Source organism: Lepidothrix coronata, unplaced genomic scaffold (assembly GCF_001604755.1).
Source record: "Lepidothrix coronata isolate B3197 unplaced genomic scaffold, Lepidothrix_coronata-1.0 Scaffold78, whole genome shotgun sequence".
NCBI lineage: Eukaryota > Metazoa > Chordata > Aves > Passeriformes > Pipridae > Lepidothrix > Lepidothrix coronata.
The window spans coordinates 1373068-1395704 of record NW_016690258.1 but is presented as its reverse complement, the minus strand read 5'-3'; the positions used below and the strand labels follow the sequence as shown (position 1 = coordinate 1395704).

General features: G+C 43.1%; 1 protein-coding gene across 3 annotated transcripts in view; it reads right to left on the bottom strand.

The window, feature by feature from the left end:
• Positions 1 to 17193, bottom strand: part of CACNA2D2 (calcium voltage-gated channel auxiliary subunit alpha2delta 2) — a 240941-nt gene extending 223748 nt beyond the window's left edge. For 2 of the 3 annotated variants that reach the window (XM_017819924.1, XM_017819926.1), the window contains exons 1-2: positions 17070 to 17193; positions 14523 to 14678 (exon numbers count right to left, since the gene is read on the bottom strand). The gene's annotated coding sequence lies outside the window, so the exon portion shown is untranslated. Of the gene's footprint in view, positions 1 to 9548; positions 9589 to 14522; positions 14679 to 17069 lie in introns of those variants that run through there. The other variant, XM_017819925.1, reaches the window with a different exon arrangement.
• Positions 17194 to 22637: the final 5444 nt, after the last annotated feature.

The following is a 22637-nucleotide window of genomic DNA, read 5'->3' as shown; positions in this document are numbered from 1 at the left end:
CCTTGGTTTTAGCACCACAATTTTCCAGTCAGTAAAATGTTTAGACACCTCCAAAGCACTGAGAGGCACAGATGGAAAACATCATTGTCATGATGTGGGACGATTCATGAACGAAGGTGCACGTGTGGGAAACTGAAGCTGATGGCCAAAGTTTGCAATACTTTATCACATCCTGGACTGCCTCTTTCTTAGTTCAACAACAATATCTGGGAACACTCTATTTTCTAAGCCCCATCATACTTTCTCTTGGTATTGGCTTACAGTTTCCCAAGTCTCTCTAAGTTTGTAAGTATGTTTATCCCAAAATGAAAATCAATAAGAGGGTTTTTTTAAAAGAAATGGCAGTATTATATGCTTAGATAGAAGGGCCAGGAATCCTGTGCTTTTAAAACCACCTGACAATGAGGTCTCATCTTTGGCATAGAAACTGAGCTGTTCCATAGGAACCTTGTTTGGGCTACACACAGTGTGAGTCTGTTCCCCAATCAGCCCTCAACCCAGGTCTGTTTGCTGACTGTGCTGCCACCGTACTGTTGCAAAGAAAAGAGGTATCCAGACATCAACAGGATTCAGGGGCTGAGAGGACTGCAAAGAGAAAAAGGGTATTTTCCGAATCAGTTCCCCATGAAATCACTGGAACTAGCGTTGTCCTGGGGGATAATAGAATGGATCATTAGGTGCCTTAAAAAGTTCACATTGGATTTTGAAGCCACCCTGCAAGATGAAAAATCAGTAGTTTAGTCAAATAAATAAAAGTCAGTGAATCCTCTTTAAGCTATGAGCACAGGGGCAAAAGGGCTGTAAGAAGAAAGAGATTCCATTCTTCACAAATGATGTGTTTTAAAACTCCCCCCTTCCATCTCAAATCCTTCTTTCTCTTCCCTGGTGATTTAATCACATGAGGTACCGTAAATCAAATTGCTTCCTTTTCTCCTCAAGTATGAGTTAGCTCTTAATTAGGCTATTGGGCAAAAATGAAATGCATCCTATTTATAGCTTGGGATATCCTTTGTGCTAATGTAAAGGTTAAAACCTATCTTTGCAGTGTTTCAGGAGTGGGATTCTGCTCTTGCAGACAGATGCTTTACCTATTGCTGAATTCACTGATTTACACACACATAAAAGAGTAATCAGGCCCATGGTATTTAATTTTTCTGTTTCAAGCTTCTGTTCAGATAAGAGGATACACTGAATGCCAAGGTGAGCAACCAGATCATTTGGGCCCAATTATTTTCATTCTGTGCTTCCCATGTGTACAACAGAGGGTATAATCTAATATCCCTATCCAGGTGAATGGCAAACCTGACAGAAGGACATAATGTACATATGGAGACAACTGGACACGCTCCTGAGATACTGCCCCATCGTGATAAACAGGCACTGCTCAGCCACGGCACGAGTTAATGTTGTCATGCCATGCCAGCACCAAGGGATGTGATGGCACTACCCTGTGTTGTGATGGCATCTGCTTCTGAGGAGAAATTACCCTGCTCATGCACTCGGGTCACCAGTCAGAGGAGCAGAACCTGCTGCCTCACCTGTGCAGGGTCTTGGATGAAACCCCTGGCACACGTCTGAGGCAGATGTGGAACTGATGGGAGCCAACTGGGTCTGCCAAAGCCAGCATCTGAGTGGAACTTGTCCCAGGTTGGCCTGGGATAATGATAATACATGTCTTCATTTTCCAGCTGATGAAATTAATGCACAGAGTTACTGTTGACATCTGGAAATACAAAGTTAGAATGCTGATGCCTCTAGACAACGCTGACTAATATTTACTACTAAGCTTATTCTTTATTAGGAGATATTCACCAAGATTCATAGAAGCCTCAGTTACAAAACTTCTTCACAGTCAGGATTTTTCCCAGGACGACTGAATATGTCCATGGGAAAGACGTAAACTTTCCAGATTTCTTTCACAACACAGATTTTGACAGCTTAGTCTTTTGTATCCTGTTTCAAATCAATCACTGCAGTTCAGGATAGCTCTTTGGAATAAAAAGTAAAGCCCCATCTGAGACACTCCACTACTACAAACTCCCAACAGAGCAAAGTACACCTATCATTTATGCTCAGAAACAGGTTCTTTTCCACTGCTAGATGTTTTTCATGTGAGCAGTGTAAAGTAAAATGGAAATGATTCCTGCACTAGCTGGTGTGACTTGGCTTATAACATCAAACGGGAACCCAGAGAACAAACCATTATTTTCCTGGTAGCTACAGTAAACAACATTAGACTGGCTGAGAGCTGGAGCTGGGTCCCAGGCAAAACAAGATCTTTGCTAAACAACATCAACACAGTAACTAAAATGTGAATAACTAAATCATACACTCTGCAAGCTGAGCTACCAAATGAAAGTAAAGCGCTGAATTATTTGAATGCTCTTCAAAACTAATTTAAATTTCACCCACTACTGAGACCTCCATTTGCTGGCATCATAACTAATAATGGGAATGCTGCTGAAACGTCAGTTTTAGCGAGAAGCCCATTAAGAGAATGAGGAAAAAAAAGAGACATCATACAAGAAAACCAGCCGTTTACAACATGGCATATAAGCTCCTTGCATAGAAATACAAAATAGCTGGAAATAAAACCCAGGCAGTAAACTGTCCCTTTTCCAACACATTCAATAATCACATCCATCCGGAGCTTCACACAGGAAGCCCTGAATATAAATATTCCACAGCAGATGCTGCACTGGCATTAAAGTTCCCTGTTGGGGCACTGGATGATTCAAAGGGTAGTAGAAAATCTGTACGCCTTTAAGATGTTGGTCTGAAACTAGCCCAGGTTAATTTTGGTATGAAAGTCATTTCCATCTGAGAGGATGTTTTAGGCAACTGGAAACGAACTGGAGGTCTACTATGTCCCACTCTCAGCTGGCAGCTTTACAGAGATGCAGATCTACCAGGGAGACTGATCTGTTCCTAAATCCTACCCAGGTTTGTGGCTTATATAAGCATGGCTGTTTAGGAGACAGGGCATTCATGCTCAATGCTGTGCATGCATGCTCCTACTCCAAATTAAAGGCTATGGAGACTAAACAACACTTTGAAAGGAGATTTTTATCAACAGCTTTCAGAGGTCTAAACGGATAGAAATGCCATCCACATTCATTTAACCAGCTCTCTTACTGACCTCACCATAGAGAGTAATTATGTTAGTTTGGTCTGGGCTGTTTTATGTACAGTTCTCTTGTTCTTCTTTTATTTATAAATGTTGATATTTCAGTCTATTCCATCAAACTGTCTTTTATAATAAGCTCAACAGGGCTCAGCTCTCCTCTCACAGGAGAGTAAATCAGGAATGTTTGTATTCAGTGAATGCTGCCACCCTGGTTTGAAACCATGGTCCTAATGTTTAGTCAGTCCTCATAATGTCAAATATTGAAGCTATTGATGCTTACATGGTTGATAACATTTTTTGGTTTAAGCTGGGTTAACATGAGATATATTCTAACATGAACAAGTTGCTAGCAACACAGAACTGGCTGGTCTGCTGCCCCTCCTCTACTGTGTCCCTAAAATGTTCCACATTGCAGACAGTGTGCTTATTAGCACAGTTAGAAGGCAGAAGTGCCTGATGATGAAAAAATCCTCCTGCCACTCAAGAAATGCAAATATTCTGTTGTAGACGGCATAAAGAGACTGGGCTTACACCCAGTACTGATGCTGCAGGAAGGAAGAATTTGGTGACAGCATCTGGCAAGTTGGGAACTCCCTTACCCCACTGGAATGCAAATTATTTGAACCTGGTAATTTATTAGGTCCACATTTTTTAAACATAGTCAGCATGAACCTGATTTCTCAGCTTGTAAACTCATCAGGGCAAGGACAGCCTGCAGAGCTGAGTTCAGAGCATCCTGATCCCAACTGGTGTTCCTGAACAGCAGTAATGAAAAGCCAGTGACACCTTCATCTGTTGTGCATGTTTGTGCTTGTTTATTTAGTCATCATCACCATCCTCCTTAAGACAACTTTACTCAGTTTCTGTCTCTCAGATATTGATCTTTCTTGTACCAATAAACTTCCCACAGATTCCCCCCAAAGGGGTTATGACATCTTTCTGCATATTCTCGGTTATGGAGTTTTTTATCGGTAACTGTACTTTCAAAATTCTACATTTCTGAACAGCTGACAGGAGCAGGCTGCACACTGCTCTGCTGTCTGAGGAGCAGTGCTGGTGATGAATGAAGAGATCTGCTTAAAGCTGGGCAGGGATGCTCATTCTGAAAAAAGCCCAAGTCCCAGTATGCATTGTCTGCCTGGATGTGACTCACCAGGCGGAGGTGAAGGTGCAAAGCTCCTGTTGGGGTTGGCTCCAAGGCATGAAGACATCTCACTCTGTGAAGATGCACCCCATAGACAACAGTTGGCCACGTCTGCAAATTAGCTCAGATCAATCAGTTTCCTTCTCTCCCACTTCCCTGATGAAATTCCAGTCAAACAGCCATTAACAGGTCTCATTACTGCTCTCTCTCCTGAACTGTTGGGAAATTATCTGTCCTTTGGCAATTATTATATTAGTTTGTCCAGGGCTTCCTACAGGAACATGGCCTGCAGGGAGGCAGGCATGTGGGACCTGGCTATGGGACAAGGCTTGGCAGGAAGCAGGGAGACCTGTAGTGCTGCAGCCTGGGATATGGAAGTCTGAAGAAAACCAGCATGTGCATGGAGGAATGACATGAGAAAGATCTCAGCTGGAGTGCAACTTTCATGTCCCTCTTCTGGGCCACCTCTCCTGGCAGCGTTAAAAACTGCTACAGTGAGGGGTAATGTACCTCAGTTTTGGGGTTCAATCCTCCCCAGTTTTACCTGCCTTCACAGGGAATACTGGCCTAAGTAAGTCTGCCTTAAACCTGTGCAGGAGAGTGCTCAGAGCACCTCCACGGACACACAGAGCTATCTGTGTTCAGACCACTTGATTAACTGTGAAGCAAAGTCTGATGTGCCAAAATCCTCACAGTCCCTTGGTAGATGTTAGATACAAACCCATACACCTCTGTAATACTTCACTAACAGGGATCTCAAGAGATTTGCTTTATGCACCGACAGTGGTGGCAATTTTTGTTGTATTTTTTGTGGTATCTGGAGATTCTGTTACGGAAAAAAAGAATTTCCTTGTCTCCAGGGTTCCCATGCAGCCACCTGAACTGGATAGTTTCATAACACAGAAGGCAAACCTGAAGAAATGGGAATTTGCCATTTTTAACCCAAGCTGGGGAAATTCAGAGCTCAAACATTATTTGAATAGCAAGGCTTGATGATACTACTTGACTTAGCTTCTCGTTATAGCCCTGGGAAATGCAAATAATATTATGCCATCTTCACTGTTCTAAAAACTCAAGAAAGGTCCCTTTGTAAAGTCACTGCCATTCCTGAGTCTTGAAAAGTAGAACTGGAAGAGAACTTGAGAGATCATCTAGCACTGCCCCAAAGCAGGAATAAGCCTAATCCTCTCCAGTCATTAGTTCTAACTGGTACTTATTTAAGGTTGGTTTGAACATATTAGCTGTGGACAGCAGTTAGAAGCCAATATTTATAATCAGCTGGCAATTTTGACATGCATAATATCAGCTATAAGATATTGTCAATAGGATCCACACTGCTCAAATACTAATGTTCTGACCTTAGACTACACTTTTATCCTTTCAGTATTTATTACAGTTTCTTTTCCTAGCAACTCTGCTCTTCTTTTATTCTCCTTGGAATTGAAGGAGCATCAGTCTGTTATTCAGTCTGTTGTTTCTGAGTGCATCCCTGGTACTGGGAAGGAGACTGTTCCTTTTTCTAGTGGGAACCAACCTGAATGGACCTCGATGCCTGCCTCTGTATCCTGTCCACAGATTGAGTGCTGCAATTAAATCTCAAGTAGTAACTTGAAGCAAAAAGAAATAGGCAAATGCTGTGCAGGTGGTGTGAGAAACTGCAATACTGAAAGCCAGTACAAGTGCTGTTAATTATGTAAAATAAAGTATTTAAAAGTGGGTTTCCCTATCTCAGAGATGAGTAAAAAATATCTGGATGTTCCTGTCCACTCTCACCAGATCCATCTACAAACAATTTAATGAAAATTGCACTGCTTGAATGGTTTTGTATGACATATATTGTAATTCAGTCTGCAGTAATCAGAATTCACACCCAAAAATTCTCTTTGATCTGGCATCCTTCCTGATGTTTTCTATTTCAGGAAACTAAGGAAAGCACACAGGTCCTTGTGCAGTTTGAGTTGGTCTCCAGTTTTATACAAGCAGAACTTATGCAGTTTATGTTATTTATATCCACTCAATAAACTATCTGAAGTGTGTTACCCACATCTTTCATGAGTGTAAAACTGCTTATGACTTCAGCCAGAAAAAAAAAAAGAAACCAAACCCAAAGTATCACTGGCCTAGTGGCTTATATTCTCCTCCTGACAGCCAATAATTTAATTCCATCCTTCTTCCTGCATTCCTAAGAAAAAAGAGGCTTCAGAGTGCATGGGAATCTGGCCAGTAGTTAAAACAGTAGTTTGAGACATACAAAAGCTCGAATCTATGCTTTGCTTTGCTATTATCTCCTCCGTGATGCTTCCTTTCCCTGGAACTGTTTCAGCTCTGCCCTATTTTTTCTCTGGTCACCAAGGCTCTAATGTAGTACTCCTAAAAAAAGCAACACAGTAGGTACAATGACTGCAGGCTCATCTTTGCTCAGCAGTGCAATAGCTTCTTGGAAGCAAGCAGAGGTGCAAAATATAACTAACTACCTTTCCTATCAAAATCAGCAGGAGAAGCCAAAGCTGTAGTGTCATCCCACTTAACACGGATGAGTCCTGGTGCAACACCCCTCTGCAGCAGTTTGATCAGCTCTCTCTGCCTCAGAACCCTGAAGCAGCTGAAGACATTGACTCTGGGTCATTAGTCCAGGATACAACAAGATTCTGTTTCAGAGACGAGTTAGAATAAGAGAGTTCCCAGAACTTGGTGCTTTGGTCAGACCCCATCTCCTTCTTTATGTCCCTTGACCACGAAATACTGACGTAGAATATAACCCTCCAAAATCTCAGAACAGCAGTCACAGAGCAATTAGAAGCATGATCTGGAAGAAACCAAGTAATATCTGTCTGTCCAATAGGAAGGGACCCAGGATATGATTCTTTGAAGGGTTTGGATAGGACTGCACAAGGGTGGCATTCAATCTGCCTGCACCATGCTGTGATTTGTTTATTGCCTTTGTTTGTTTTTTCCCCTACAGCATTTGCCTCTTATTCAATCCATCTTCTATTTCCTTATCATCAGATTAAGTTTTTCAGTTATTTAATGTCCTGTAATCTTTAGATCTCATTCTTCTGAAAGAATATTTTTGTGCCTAAATAAAATATAAATATGTACTACCAGCAGCAATGCCCTCCATTGTGGTTGCTCAGCTTTCTCCCACATATGACACCGTGAATGAAAATTTTGCCATTTTCAGGACAAAATATAGTAGGGTAATAGGAGAGACTTATCTATGAAGAGTTAGAGTGCAGAGCTAAAAAGGCACAGAGAGAATGGAAGGATCCCAGGACTTGATGGGAGTGCAGAGGGAAGAAATCAGGTTATGGGCCAAGTAGATGGCAGAAGATGAGGTTTTAGGGTCAAAAAAAGGCTCTGATGGAAAGAAAGCACAGGGTGACTATAAACCAAAAGAAAAGGAGATGGAAACTTAGAAGAGTGAGTTGGAACTGATGGAAATTTGCTTGTTGATGGACAGAGTAAAAAAAGAGATCAATAGAAAAGCTGGGGGAGAGTGAGAGCTCGAGAGACAACTGGCCAAGAGCAAGAGAACTACAGCACAGACCTAAAACCAAACCCATCCCTCCTGCATCATCTATTGCCAGCCAGGAAATTCCCTGACAGTGTGCATCTGGTTATTGCTTTATTCTGCATCCTTTAATGTCAGCATCACATGACATGTAGCAGTATAACAATGCACCCTGTTAGCTCAAGTGATAGAAGTCTGTGCTACAGATCTGAACAAAGTGACATTAAACTCTTGATGCAAGAACTGCTACAAGCCTTGCTACACCGTGGATCTAAACATCCAAATTGTGCTGACTGGGGAAAACCATCTCTTTGCTCTAATAGAGACAAGTACATTACAAAAGGTTTTAAAGACTGTTAATTTTGCAACACCAGTGATCACGAAGGCGTGTGTCAATCAGGTCCCAAAGATTGAAAAAAGGGGAAAAGTTTGTTCAACAGACTTTTTGGCTGAGACCTGAACACGTGCACAAGTCCATAAAACTAGAGACAGAGGCATGGGTGCTATTCTGAGGCCTGCCAAAAGAACAGCATGACCTTGGGCAATCTATTAACCTTTCCACACCTCAACCTCCCCATCCATATAAAAGAGTGAGGATGATATATTTTGCACTTGACAGGTTTGTAGATCACTAAGACCTACGAGATACACCCAAGGGTAGCTCACATTAACTAGCTGGTCCTGCATCTCTCAGCAGGAGAGCTGATGCTTCCATTTTATGCACCACCTAATGCAGTCAGAATTATGGTCAGAAATCAGCTCCTGTGGTCCATTAATATACACCCCGGCATCTCTCAATGCTGCAGTCGAGAACTAATCTGCCTCCAGTCTCAGCTAATTGGAAAAGGTTTTTTTTCCTCTATGTTATGTGGATTTCCAAAGTTAAATCTTGAGTGATAGACAGTGCTGTCACAGCAGCATTAAGTGTTTAGAGAGTGATTATTCTTGAAAGACTTCCATTTTTCAAACTTGTGCTTTCAGAAAAAGCTGTGGAAATAAATGAGAACACCAAGGGCTAAACAACACTTTGAGCTTTATAACAATGATCTCCAGAAAGGGGATGCAATAGCCCAAAGCCTTGCCTATTGCATTTACAATTACAAGAATCTGCAGGTTTCCTCATATCACTGTTGGCATTTAGGGGCTTGCATCATGTGAAATCCTATTCATAACAGTCAATGTGCTCCTGAGAAGAATCACTCTCAAAACGTCAATATACTTTTTTGTAACCTTTCTATTTAATAAAAAAAAGAGACAGCTTCAATTAGTGAGGAATGTTCCACATAAATTAGATTATTTTAAAAGTTCCAGCAAAATTAAAAGGTATTTTTAGTAAATGAACACTTGTCACTTTAGCAACATTTGTAGCCTTTTACTCTTCTTTTTTTTATTTTTTTTTTATTTTAGTTTTGATACCTGGTCACTTATTCTGTATGAGTCAAACCCACACTCCTAATTTCCCACTGCAGCTAACAGAAACTATGCTTGCTGAGAAGATGAATAAGAAATGTTCAGTATTTATGATCCCACTGCCACAAGCAGCTAAACAGCCAGCTATGTGGAAGCTGAAACTTGCCCCATACAGTCTGTATGCTGTTGATTCCCAGAGAAGGGCCCAATTTTAAACACCAACCCACCTCACTGTCCTGCCAGGGGAAATCAGCACGCTGTGCCCTGTGATGCACAGACATCCCAGGCTTCAAGCACTCAAAGGCCAGCCCTGCCAAGATGAACCATGCTGGCTGTTTAGAGATGAAATCCCAAACCTGACTGTCAGCAGGGAAGGAGAAGCAGGTTCTTTCCTAGGAGCTTCCTTTCCTCTTCCATTCTTCTGGCCTCCCATCAGTAGCAGGGCTTGAACTATTCTTTTCCTTTTATTCCCTAAAGGAATATTTAACTTGCATTTTAGAAAAAAGCTATTATTATTATTGTTATTATTATTATTATTATTGTTATATACAGATTTATCAGTGAAACTCTTCAGGGGGAAAGCTTCTGTCATCCGTGAAAGTGCAGCACAAAGAAACCTGGCCTTATCTTACTAATTACTCCAGTGCCTCCCCAAATCCTATCAAGCTGCTTGTTATTAATCAGTTAGAACAGTGTTGCCTGTATGGCAATATAACATATGCCAGGATGAGATCTGTTTACAGAACTCAGGCTTTGGCAATGAGCAGGAGCTGCTGATGCCAAGAGAAGCAGTGTTGCTACAGTCTATCAGCCAGATCAAGGGCCGGCAGACACGTGAGATTTCAGGCACTGGATCCAGAGGGCTCTGGATATCATGCCCACATCTACCTTTCCCCCACTGCCCCTAAAATAACCATGTTGTGAGTTAGCCTTGAGCCCAAATGAAAAATGGGATAGATGTGGATATAAGTCTGTTGGGGGTATCAAACACTCTGGTGCACACCTGATGTTCCATGAAAAGACAGAGGTAAGGCTCCATGATCTCAGAGGTCTGTTCCAACCTAGTTGATTCTGTGATTCTGTAAAAGAGGCTCTTTTACCCTCTACCTGCCTGCTGATTTCATACCTGTATCCCAGCAGTGCAGAAGAACTGAGAAAATCTTATCACCAAGTGGTTTTGCTGCCATCACTGTGAAGCTTCTCTGTGACAATGTATGGATAATATAAGGGCAGAAGTTATTCTGTCAAACCTATCCAACCAGCTCCTTCTCTGGTGGAGGCTCAGAAATTCACTAACAAATTTCCTGATCCAAGCCCCAAGGTACACAGTGCTAATGCAGTCATCAGTGGCATGGTCTCTGTTCTTGGAGGAGCATGAGCAAGCTCCTCTCAGATGGGTTACTGCTAGTCTTGACTTAACTCTTCCAGAAAATTCCTGCTTAAGGCGAGTGAGAATTTTGCTCTGAAAAAAGCTGCTGCAATGAAAACAGAGAGCAAAGCAAATCTGCAGCATTCCTCTGAAAGACAAGTGCCTACTGAGGAAAATGCTGCACATCTTGATGAAGAAAGCTGAACAATAAGGTTTCACTAGAAAGTGATTGTGATTTTTGCCAAGCATAGAATTAAAGATCTACAAGAGAACAACTTACTTTGGGTGGGGGTGAGGAAATATATAAGAAATGAGAGAAGTATCATCTGATCTGTCTCTTGAGACATCCTTCTACTTCGTGGCAATCAGCAACTCAGAGTGAAGATGCAGCTGAGCCCATCCCTCTTTCCAGGAGAATGTCAAAACGTTTTGTTAACAGTGGCGGGTCAAGTTTCACAGCCAGGCTGAAAAACAGGAAATTACTACTCTTGCTATCTATAGGTCATGAAAAAAGAATTTACCTACAGTCTATTAGGGGCAACACTCAGAAGAGAATCCAGGAAATCTTGTGGCTCATCATCTGCTTTTTGCATAATTTCATTTTCTGTCCCCAGAAGGCAGTGCAGTGTTATAGGTACACTGCACTCAGTGAAAATACTTCAAGCAATAGCCCACAGTAATCTCATAATTTTCTTTTGTCCTTATTTTCTTCAATGATCAACATTGCCTCTTTCATTTTACACATTACTCCTTTCCCATTTCAGATTCAGTATTTCCAGTCTGGAAAGATAATGCTTTCGCAAGAAAAGATAGAAGTAATTCTGCCGACTTGAAATACAAGCTGGTCTGAGTCTTTTGTAATGAAGGAAGAATACCGGCTAGATATATGAAGTTATCCTCTATCCAAGGTGTGTGCTGTGGGATCTTAAATATCCATCTGGACAGGACATGGGGAGAGCAGATGGAACTTCAGTTTAGCATTTATCCTAGCAGCAGCATTCAGTAAGGCAGCAACGTCTCTGAGTCCAAGCCCAAGCCCTAGCTTAGTAAAACCTGAGTTGACCTTCTAGCCAAGGAGTAGGAGTACTGTTGAGTCAGCTGTATAACAATGCAGAGGGAGATGGCAATGGCTCATAAATCTGTTTTGTATTTTAGCATGCCATTAAACTGCTCATAATTAGGACAAAGCACAGGATGAAACCCTAGGCAGGCACTGATGCTGCCCTTATTACCTGGGGATTGATCCTCCTCTCGCTCGCACTGGTGTTCCATCAGTGATTTGCTGGTGTTCCTCTGCTTTACTTTGCTGCAGTGAGGAGATGAATCTGGCCCAGAGCTCTCATGTACGTTCTAATTTAATTCGTGTCTCTGTCGCCACACGGGAATTCTCATCTAGACAAAGTCCCCTCTGGGCCCTGTGCTATTTCCAAATATAGGGCCTTTTCCCATTTGTGCTGTATTTGGTGGGAAGCCCACCTAACTCTATTCATTCACATGACTTGCACCACATTTTAAGGTTAGATTTAAGATCCTCCCTTTCCCACAGTCCATTTTAAGTACATTGCATGTTTTATTATTCGTTTAGTTTTCTTGCACATAAATCAATATATAATGAAGCTAAGCACTTTTACACTTGCTAAGGCACTGTGCAGACATTAACTCTCCCAGGCCCCTGGAGGTGAGTAAAATAGAGATCATTACTAGCCTCTCTATCTAGGTCTATGCAGTGCATTCCACAGCAGAGTAGGGACACAATGGATTTTACAAACAGACAAAACGAGGCTGGGAGATTACGGAGCGAGCTGTACTAGGACAAGGAAGAATATGACCCAGAGAATTCAGCATGTGCTTACTGCAGCTGAAAAGTGCACAGAACACCCCCCCAATATACCATGAAGCTGTGCCTCCAACAACGGACTTTGGATGTGAGTTGGATGCAGAGCCAAGGCCAGTGGATTTATGTGGACATGATAATCACTTCCTAATTCTACCCCACGAGGGATATGCCTTCAGAAAGCAGACAGACCAAAAGATTTATGGAGATGATTGCTTTTCTTTGGGGCCCATGCCAAATGTTCTGGTGTGTTAGGCTACAGATGGAGATGCAGTGATTTGCACAAGGTAATGTAACAGAACGGGCCAAGGAACTGGAGTCACAGAGGTTCTCCAAGTGCAATTCCACAGAGCATCACCATGGCAGTGGTGTTCTCTTCTACTGATTGACAGACTCATGTCAGGTACGTTCCTAAGCTCTTGAAAGGACAAACCTATGAAATGAACCATTCCCCTATTCCAGCAAACCCAAATGTCACGGATGACACCCCAGGGCAACACTGTTCCATGAGCAAATACTTGGGAATATGTAAGGAGCAAACCTGAGGGGAAAGGAGGAAACAAAGTGTGACGGAGTAACCTAGGGGTGAGCAATTGCTATAAAATCCCTCTGTGCCCTGCCACAGAGAATATGGGCTTGCTAGAGCCTAAAGCTCACACAAGAGCAGCTCACAGTTGTTAATTCCAGAGAACCAAGCTCAAATCCTGCTGTGTTGGCCAGGATGGAGGCCAATCACAATACAAGGCAAATCCTTTTAATATGTTGCATATCATTGCAGTAATCCAAGACAAATCTCAGAAAAGAATGTGACTTTTGCAAGAGTATTTTTGTCACTGTGAAAATTATTCCAGTGAAGAAACAGCAAAATTATCTTAGCAGCATTCAAGTTGCCTGTCAGCCTTCGAGTGAGAATCCCTGGGCAGGAGTCTGAGGAGGCCACAGCACCCAAGAGGATGCCAGGGAATGCTGCAGTTCCTGCTGACTTCTCAGCACAAAGGCAGAGAAGACAACTACACCGCTCAGCACCAATAACAAATTTACTTTTCTATTCCAGGAGACCAACTCCATTTGTTGTAAAATCTACCACAGCTTCTTTATAGCCCTTTCTGACTTCCAGGGTCTAATGGCACATGCTGAACACGTCTGCAAGTTTCTCATTTTGCTATCATCAAGTTTAGAAATACACCCTCTTAAAACATAAAAGCTGAGGTTCAAATGACTCCAGATTATAACAATTTAAGAAAAACATTAAATATTTCCAGACATAATAAAATGTACTTTGGTAACAACAACTCCCTGCAGTGCTACAGGCCGGGGGCAGAGTGGCTGGAAAGCAGCCCAGTGGAAAAGGACCTGGGGGTGCTGGTCAACGGCTAAATATGAGCTGGTGTGTGCCCAGGTGGGCAAGAAGGCCAATGACATCCTGGAGTGTATCAAAATTCCATGCCAGCAGGACCAGGGAAGTGATTGTCCCTCTTTACTTGGCACTGGAGAGGCTGCACCTCAAATCCTGGGTTCAGTTTTGGACCCCTCACTGCAAGAAACACATTGAGGGGGTGGAACAAGTTCAGAGAAGGGAATGGAGCTGGGGAAGGGTCTGGAGAGCAGGTCCTGTGAGGAGCAGCTGAGGGAGCTGGGGGAGCTCGGCCTGGAGAAAAGGAGGCTCAGGAGGGACCTTCTCACTCTCTAAAACTACTGCCTGAAAGGAGGTTGTAGCCAGGTGGGGGTCGGGCTCTTCTCCCAGGTAGCAAGTGACAGCACGAGAGGAAATGGCCTCAAGCTGCACCAGGAGAGGTTCAGGTTGGACATCAGGAAGCATTTCATTACTGAAAGGGTTCTCTTGCATTGGAATGGGCTGCCCTGGGAGATGGTGGAGTCACCATCCCTTGGAGATGGTCAAGAAACAATGGACGTGGCACTCAGTGCTCTGGTTTAGTTGACAAGGTGATGATCAGTCAGAGGTTGGACTCGATCTCAAAGGTCTTTTCTGACCTACATGATTCTGCAGTTCTGTGTGAAAACTGTGAGAAGAGTCAATACCTATGACTATTTGTTAAATAACTTACATCAAATCCTGACTCAGTTGCCAAGAAAGTACTGTAGGTCTAATCAGAAATTTCCACTTACCTAGTGAAGGCAGGAAAATTAGCCCTCTTTCACCTGTGGTAATCCATACTGATCTCTGGGTTTCTGTATTGCCATTACACAGGAGAGAACTGATCAGATGGAAAAGGTGGATTCTGGGTCCTTTAAACGTGTTTTCAGGGTATAAAAGTTCAAAAGCTGGAAAAAAAAAGTGATTTTAAAAAATACTAAATAAGTTGCTGATTGCAAAAATCTCTGAATTAGAAGAATGTCTTATATTATGAAAAGATGCAGATGAAATCTATAATGAACAAAAAAAGTAATTTAAATTGTTCCCCAAGGAAAATAACCCAACGTGGATCTCCTGAAAGCAGTAAAGAAACTCACAGAAACAAAGACTAATTTACTGTTTTTTTCTTGGAAAACATAACTGCAATTCACACACTGCAGACACACCATCAGAATGGTTTACTATGAAAGCCATGCTGAAAAATAAAACAGTGCTTGACACAGGATTTGAAGCTATCAGTACAGCCCTAATTTCTAATGTCTAAATGCTTATCTCTTTTAATTCTAAATGAAAATTCTCAACACCCTTAATAGTATCTAGCAGTTCTACAACACTTTTCACCATTAAGTCTTAAAATGCCTTACAAAAGGTTAGAGACATTATCTCTATTTTACGAAAAGGAAAACAAGCATGAAGAGCTGATTTGCCCAGACCCACCAAGCAGACTGGGAGCAGATACAGAGCTGTGATCCATCCTCCTGTGTGTTCTAGTCCTGAGGAAATTAGCATTCCCTCTAATTGCATTTTTATTTCCTTTTAGAGAGCACACAGGAATATCTGGAAATTTAGGAGCAATTTTTAAAAGTGCTTTTGGGGAAAAGGAAGATTTTAGTCACTCATTATATGACTAAATTAATGCACATAGAAAAACACTCTTATGAATATAAAATGTGGCACACACTCCACATTCTAGGCTATTTAATATTTGCTCTGAAACTCTGAATCAAATCCCTCAACTCAATATTGTTTACAATTTATTCAAACTTCAGTTGATGAGACAACACAGAGGTTCTCTTCAGTTTACAAGTGGCTGTGCTCTGCTGATGCCACCTTCAACAACAGCTGGTCAGGACTTTTGTGGTTCTCTGCCACATCCACCTCCTGATACTTTCTGAATATCAGTACCTATCCATCCCAGCTCTGAAGGGATACTTGAATCAATTCCACTGCGTGTTTCAAGGCATATATTTAGCACAACAATCATTTCAGAGCTTTTCCTTACCACTTTAATTCTGTCTCAACCTTAATTCAGGAACTTAACAACATCCATTGATTATCTGGTTACAGAGTCACTTTCCATACATTCATATATGCAGGTGTTATTATATATATATTGAGCTACAAATCAATTTCACCAACATTTGTAGGCTTACAACATAAACTCTCCTGCAAATTAAAAAAGACTTTGGGCAACTTGACAAGGCAAGGCTGAAGCTGGAGGATGCTCATCACCAGAATTAAAATTGCCAGCATCTAATTGACCCTTCCACTTCCCTTTAAGTCACAGAGATGGGAAACACAGGCTCCCTGAAACATTCCCAGCTCTGGCTGGGAGTACTGGCACATTCCTGACATGGGGAACAGCTAACCCAGGTATTAGTGTCTGGGGTAATAGTAGATATTTAACAACTCACACCAGAAGAAAACACAAAAACATTTTATCAGGTGGGAGAGCTGGAGTAGGTAGACGAGGTATAATTATACTCACTGGAATTTAGCCAGAACACTTGATCAAATACCCCCAACATCCCCATTAAAGCCTTAAAAACAGTTGCAGGTACTTTTCAAACTTAGGTAAAAGCGCCTTGTCCGTGTTGGTGTGCAGTAAAACACCAACAGGGTCACTGAGGCTTGCAGGGGAGTTTTAAGTGTGTGTTATAGGTATTACCACATACCTACCAATATTTGAAAACGGAGCATCAGTAGAATCTACTTAACACACATTTGCATAAATATGCATCAATTTGCATCAGATTACACAAACACTTGGTCATTTTCCCTATGCATTCCCTGCTCAGGCCGCACACCTCATCTCTCCCCAGGGCTGCTTTTCCCTCGCCGGCAGCCTGCCGTGAGGGAATGGCCCTTGGAGTGGGGGAGAGCAGCACCGTGAGGGAGAGCAGCACCGTGAGGGGAGCAGTCCCCTCAGAGACGGCGAGAAAGCCTCAGCACCGTGAGGGGAGCGGCCCCTCAGAGAGCGGGAGAGGGTCTCGGCACCGTGAGGGGATCAGCCCCCTCAGAGAGCGGGAGAGGGTCTCGGCACCGTGAGGGGATCAGCCCCCTCAGAGATGGCGAGAAAGTCTCAGCACCGTGAGGGGAACAGAGCCCTGAGGTGAACAGCCCCCTAAAAGCATCTCAGTCCCGAAGCCATGAGGGAAAAGCCCTGGAAACGGGAGAGCCCTGAGGCTGCAGGTGCGGTAGTTTCTCGGAGCAGGAGCTCTGAGGTGAGCAGGTCTCCGTCCTGTGAAGAGCAGCTGCCCAGGAACCACCTGAAGAGAAAATGGAGGCTGCGGAGGTACCTGGGGTGACAGAAGGGGAGCTGGTCAGGCTCGTCCGAGTTTTGTAGCAGTGCTGGGAGGAAGAAGGGTCAGGGAAGGTCAGGAAACACAGTCAGGGATGGGCTCCCTGGCAGGGAGCACAGCCAGGGGCGGGCTTTGGAAGTGCAGCGAGCACTGCCAGGGGTGGGCTTTGGAAGAGCAGCCCCGTGTCCTCAGGTGGGTTCGGTGTGTGGAGAGGAAGTAGAGCCCCGGCTAGCAAGTGTCGGGTCAGGGCCTTTGAAAGGGGAGGAGTAGGAGTCTGCCTGAGGAAAGAACAGAGCCCAGTCCGCCCCTCCTGAGGGGCAGCTGCTCCTGCCTTGGAAACGGGGCAGCGATCACACCGCAGTGTCTGCTGAGGTTCCCTGTAGACAACTCAGTCGCTCTGTGCCCCTTGCCCTGTCTGAGGGTGTTCCTGCAGCTCCGGTGGCCAAAGCCACGCTCTGTTCTGTACTGCTGGAGGGTTTGGGTCTAACTCTTGCTTTGTGGTGCAGGTGGGAGGTCCAGAGAGGCCCGGTCGCGCACCTGGAGCTCAGGGCTGGTACCTGCTTGTGAGCAGTGTTGCTGTTTGAAATGCAGGGGCACTGAGAAATCCCAGCACTCTGCTCCTGAGAAAGCTGTTCTGGAGGCCGGCAGATGGGAAATGTCATGACCAGGAGGAAAATGAATGAGGTAGGCTGTGGTCAGCAGGATGCTGAATGTTCGGAGCAAAATGATCTTTAGGGTTACTATGGTATCTCTAGGGATGCTGAACTGAGACGGTAAAGTAGTTCTGGGCTTGTTCCAGTGTGATTAAGATCAAAGTCTTTTAAAAACAATGGTTTTGTGGTTAAGGCATTGGACAGTGGCTCAGTGACTGTGGCCTCATTCCCTTCTCCCTGATTGGCACTCTGGACAAACTGGAGCAAGTCTGTTAATTTATCTGTGCCTCACTTGCACATCTGCAAAATTTTTACTATGCCAGTTAAATCAGCAACATCTCTTCCTCTCTGAATGTACAGCCCCTAGTGTGGTGATGGTCTGCCATTCTCAGTGGGGCTAAATTAACTGAGGAGAATAAGTCACTTGGTCAAACAAGGCTTTATAAATGATGATTTTATTTAACTGTAAATGTTTATTAGATAAGATTTGAAGGTGAGAAAAAATATACATATGTAGAAATTCTTAAATTGAGAGATTCCCAAACCCTTGTACTAGGGAGCAGTAGATATTTAAATGGCACTGTTGAGTAAGATTAAAAATAGTTTCACTACTCGTGTCTTGTAGAAGTCTCTCACGACCCTGCAAATGATTTCTCTCTGTACTGATTTTTTTCCTTTTCCCATTCACTGAGCAATGATTATTTCCCATGCTTTTAAATGGAGCTGAAATTAGCTTGGTTATTTTTGTTTAACAACAACAACCTCAATGCATGTTGTGCTTTTTATCCTGCAAAAAGAGCTTTGTTTGTTCCCTGGCATTGGAGATGATGTCAGCAAAGCTCCTGGAAGAGCAACTGCTGTTAGCTAATTGCTGTCTGCTTCGAAACCAGCAAAGGCAGGAATGAAACCAAGGTACCTTTGTGCCCCCTGTGCTTATATTCCAGGGTGTAACTTCATCACAATGCAGTAACACAAGGTAGGCATGAAGTAGTTAATATATAATGAGGATATATCAAGATAGTTTTCAGAATTAAGTTATTCTTCTGCTCAGTAACAATAATAATAATAATAGTAAGAGGTAGACAATTCCTGCTTTTTATGTTCAGAGGTGAAACTTCTGAGCAAAATACAGGAGATGGGAATATCTGAAAGGATAAGCCCATTTACACAGTCTGGCAGGATTTTGCATGTGAGGTTGATTTTTTGTCAGTTCACATAAGAGCAAGAAACTGTATTTTTGTCTGTTTGTTTTGTTGGGAGCATTATTCATCCATCTAGGACATTATCAATCTAATACATGCATCCTATTTCTACTAAAATCAGTGAGACAGACCCTGAGAAACGAGGGCAGAAGATAAATACTGTGAAGACAGAAGAAAATGTCTTCCTTAATTCCTGCTGGCAGCAGTTCATTGTGTCATGCAGAGTGCTAAGGTCTAATTGCACAGAGATGGCCAGCCCTCATACAGGAGTTTATCTCTTTTGGCAGACTAGTAACTGGGAGAATGGTGACTCCTCAACCCTGCAGTCCCGTGAGCCAAAGGGTTAATTTTTATTCCTGCTGTGGTTTCTCAGATTCTCTCCTTTGATGGAATCCGCATTCAGATTCTCCAGCAGTGAAGAAGAGGGCAGGTTTTTCCCTTCCAGGCTTTCATTATGTTGCAGTTTTCATGATTTTCCAGGGCTGCTGGGTTCATGAAAATTAATGCAATTCTGCCAGACTGTTTCCTTCATTTCTGATGTGCCCTGATGCATTATGAAACCATTCAAGGGACTGAAATTTCCCTTCCACTGAGATCGAACCAACAGTGTTTGGTTCGTGATTTGTTTCTGGAGACTTCCTTACGACTCTGGTACGGTTCCAAGTAGCCCAGCAGAATGAATTGGAGGAGTCTTCTGTGCTTGGGACCCTTCCCTCCAAAGCTTCTCCCCATTTGATGGCACCAGCTGACTTTGCTGGGAAGTGTTACATGTACTCAACAGGCAGATTTTGCAGATATGTCTGTTCTGTAGTATTTCAGAAACATTTGTTGTCCTTTCTCTTCCTGGACAAGGAGAGGGAAACAGTCAGTGGACAGGGAATATTTAGCAGATTGGAGTTTTCAAAGGCAACCAAAGGCTGAAGCAATTGGTGCAGTGAAAAGAGAATACTTTCTTCTCTGATGTATACTTTTATGTCCTCCAGTGATGGCATCTTAGCTGATGGTAAGCTCAATTTTAGCTGGGGGAATTTCCACTGCAGGCAGGGGTTTACTCTAGTGCTTTATTGATTGCTGTAAAATAGTCCTGTATTTCTGAGAAAATCTTCTGTCGGGCACTCGCAGTTTGGATTTCTTGATTGTGTCATGCCTGTGTCTTGTGGCAGAAAAAGTAAATGCTGAAGAGGAGAAAAGTTGATTTTGAATGTAAAGGAACATGGAAAATCAGAACTGAACTTGATCATGTTCTAGAGAGGAATAAAGGTTTCCCTGAAAACTGTCAGGAGGAGCCCATCCTGAATATGAGGGTGACTGGGAGCTGGGAGCTGTGCTCAAAACAAGCCAGTGTCTCTATATTGGCAGGCCATGAGAACCCATCCTGGAAGGCCAAATGAGCACGATGATAAGCTTTTATTTTTATAATTTCAATGTATACTTTGAATACATAGGCTCCATCCAGGATCTTTTCCCTGCCCTTTGACAGTGGTGTCTAGGTGTGACCAAGCCATCTTCAGCCATGTGGAAGTTAAAATGGGGGCACAGTGGAGGCTTTTCACAGGGGCTCCTCTCTTCAATAAATAAAGTGTTGCACAGGATAAAGCCACCCTGTGCTTCTGTCTGCATTGCTTTTGCTATGTGAGCTGTCTAAATTTGAACTAGCTGAAGGATGCCAGTATATGCTGCAATCCTGATTGCACTGTAGTCATACCTGCAGAGAGGAACAAGCTCAGGAGTGCCCCAGCTCCATCATTCACATTGCAACATCAGTGGGGAAAGGGCTCTTCCAAGGAATTCTCCCCTGCCCTACTTTTTGCATTATTGGATTTCTATCCAGTGGCTCAGTAACCTGCAAAGATGGCCAAGGGGCAACTTACCTGCCTTCCCCTCCTCTGTTCTCTCCTGACCGATTTGCTGAAAGAACAGATAAAAATTCCAGAGAGTGTCTCCTTGCAAACTCACAGATAAGGATTAAAGTGGGTAAGGGACCTCTTCCAGCTCCCTCTTCATTTCCTAGTGGTTTCCTCAACAGCCCCAGAACACTTTTGTGACTTTTCAAGTATGTAAATGAGCCAATTCCTGTCTCTTCAGGTACTTCCAAGTAGAAGTCAGGCAAGCACCACCTCTTCCAATGATTATATGCCTGTTCTCTACTGTGATCCCCTTCTGATCTGCTGGGACACCTCATACTGTTTAGCAGTGTGTGAATAGCAGGGTGCTTATGACATGCTGACATCTACTTACATCTTGCAGCTGAAAACCCTGGTTCTACAGAGAAAATTGCTGTAATTTCAGGTATAAATGCATGGAAATTCTTGGTATCAATACTGTACTGTCTTTATAATGGTGCCTGATGCTTTTTCTGGAAGAGTGGGGTGAAGCTGTGTAAGTAGGAAGTTGGAAAGGTTATTTGGTGGCTGAGTAAGTGCCCATTGGGTACTGAAGCATCTGAGATATGTATTTGTGCTTCATGCACAAATAAAAACATCTCAGTGCATCTGGCAGAAAATGAAGGGCTGGATCAAACCACAGCTGTGGGCTGTCATGGGCCATGGTGGCAGTGCCACAGTGGGCTGCTGAGATGATGAGCTGCACCTCCATCAGCTGCCCTGATGAATCTACTGGAGGACATTGCCCACTGCTGTTGGACTGTGGGCTGAGCACCAGCAAACTGCAGCTGCCTGTGGTCCTGACCCAGCGATGTAACAGCAGCATCCTGGTCTGTGAGCACAACATCTTGGTGGCAAAGTCTGAACTTGACTGAAAGAGCCCATTAGCAGCATTCCTTCCTTCCTCTTCCTCACTATTCCTTGCACTTTTAATTTCTTCACAATCCTAACTGCTTCACATTTTTCACTTTCTCTGTGACATGAAAGGATCAACAGGGAACCATCAAAGAAATAATGTAAGGACTCATTTATTTCCAAAGTTTTTTTCTTTCTTTTGTCATTGTTAATTGGATTGCTCATAGCCAGTGGGCTTTTGATCTACTTAGCTGCCCCAATGGCAGGGGAATGGAGAGGACAGGAGAGAGTATTTTAAATGCTATAAATCATGTAGAGATGCAGAATGGTTTATCGTGATCAATAAAACCAACAATTACCCTGTCATTACCCAATACACTGTCATGATGGCTTCAAGCACTGGCAGGGAAAATATAAATAATAGTAACATGCATAAAAAGCTAAAAATCAGAAGCCTCATTGGTGATGGTCAAATATACAGCCCAGAAAAATGAGGCTTCCATCTTAGAGCATGTCTGAGGTAGGAATCACCTGCAAGTAGTTAATACTGGCTTTACTTGTGTTCTAGCAACAGCTTTCCATTTTTAGCAGAGATCAGGGCTCTGAGAACACTCATCACTGTCCGGAGTGAGAGCCAGTCCCTGCTCTGGAGTGTTTCAACTAAAGCAGAACCAGCAGCAGCCAATATTTGTCCAGGAACTGTGTTCTCTTCACTATGGGAGGCACTGATGCTTCAGGACTACAGTGGTTTCTGATTCCACTGAATGGACAAGCTCAGGCTGAGGTTTGCCTCTCTTTGGATTCCTGACAGAGGCTCCGTGGATGTCTGTTGGACCTAAAGTGTCTTTCCCAAACTCAAATTGGTGGCAACACTTCTGCTGGTTTCAAACAGCACATATTTCATTCATCATTTGTAGACACTGCTTGAACCAACACACCCAAACCAGAAATGAATGAGGTGCTTTAACTCAA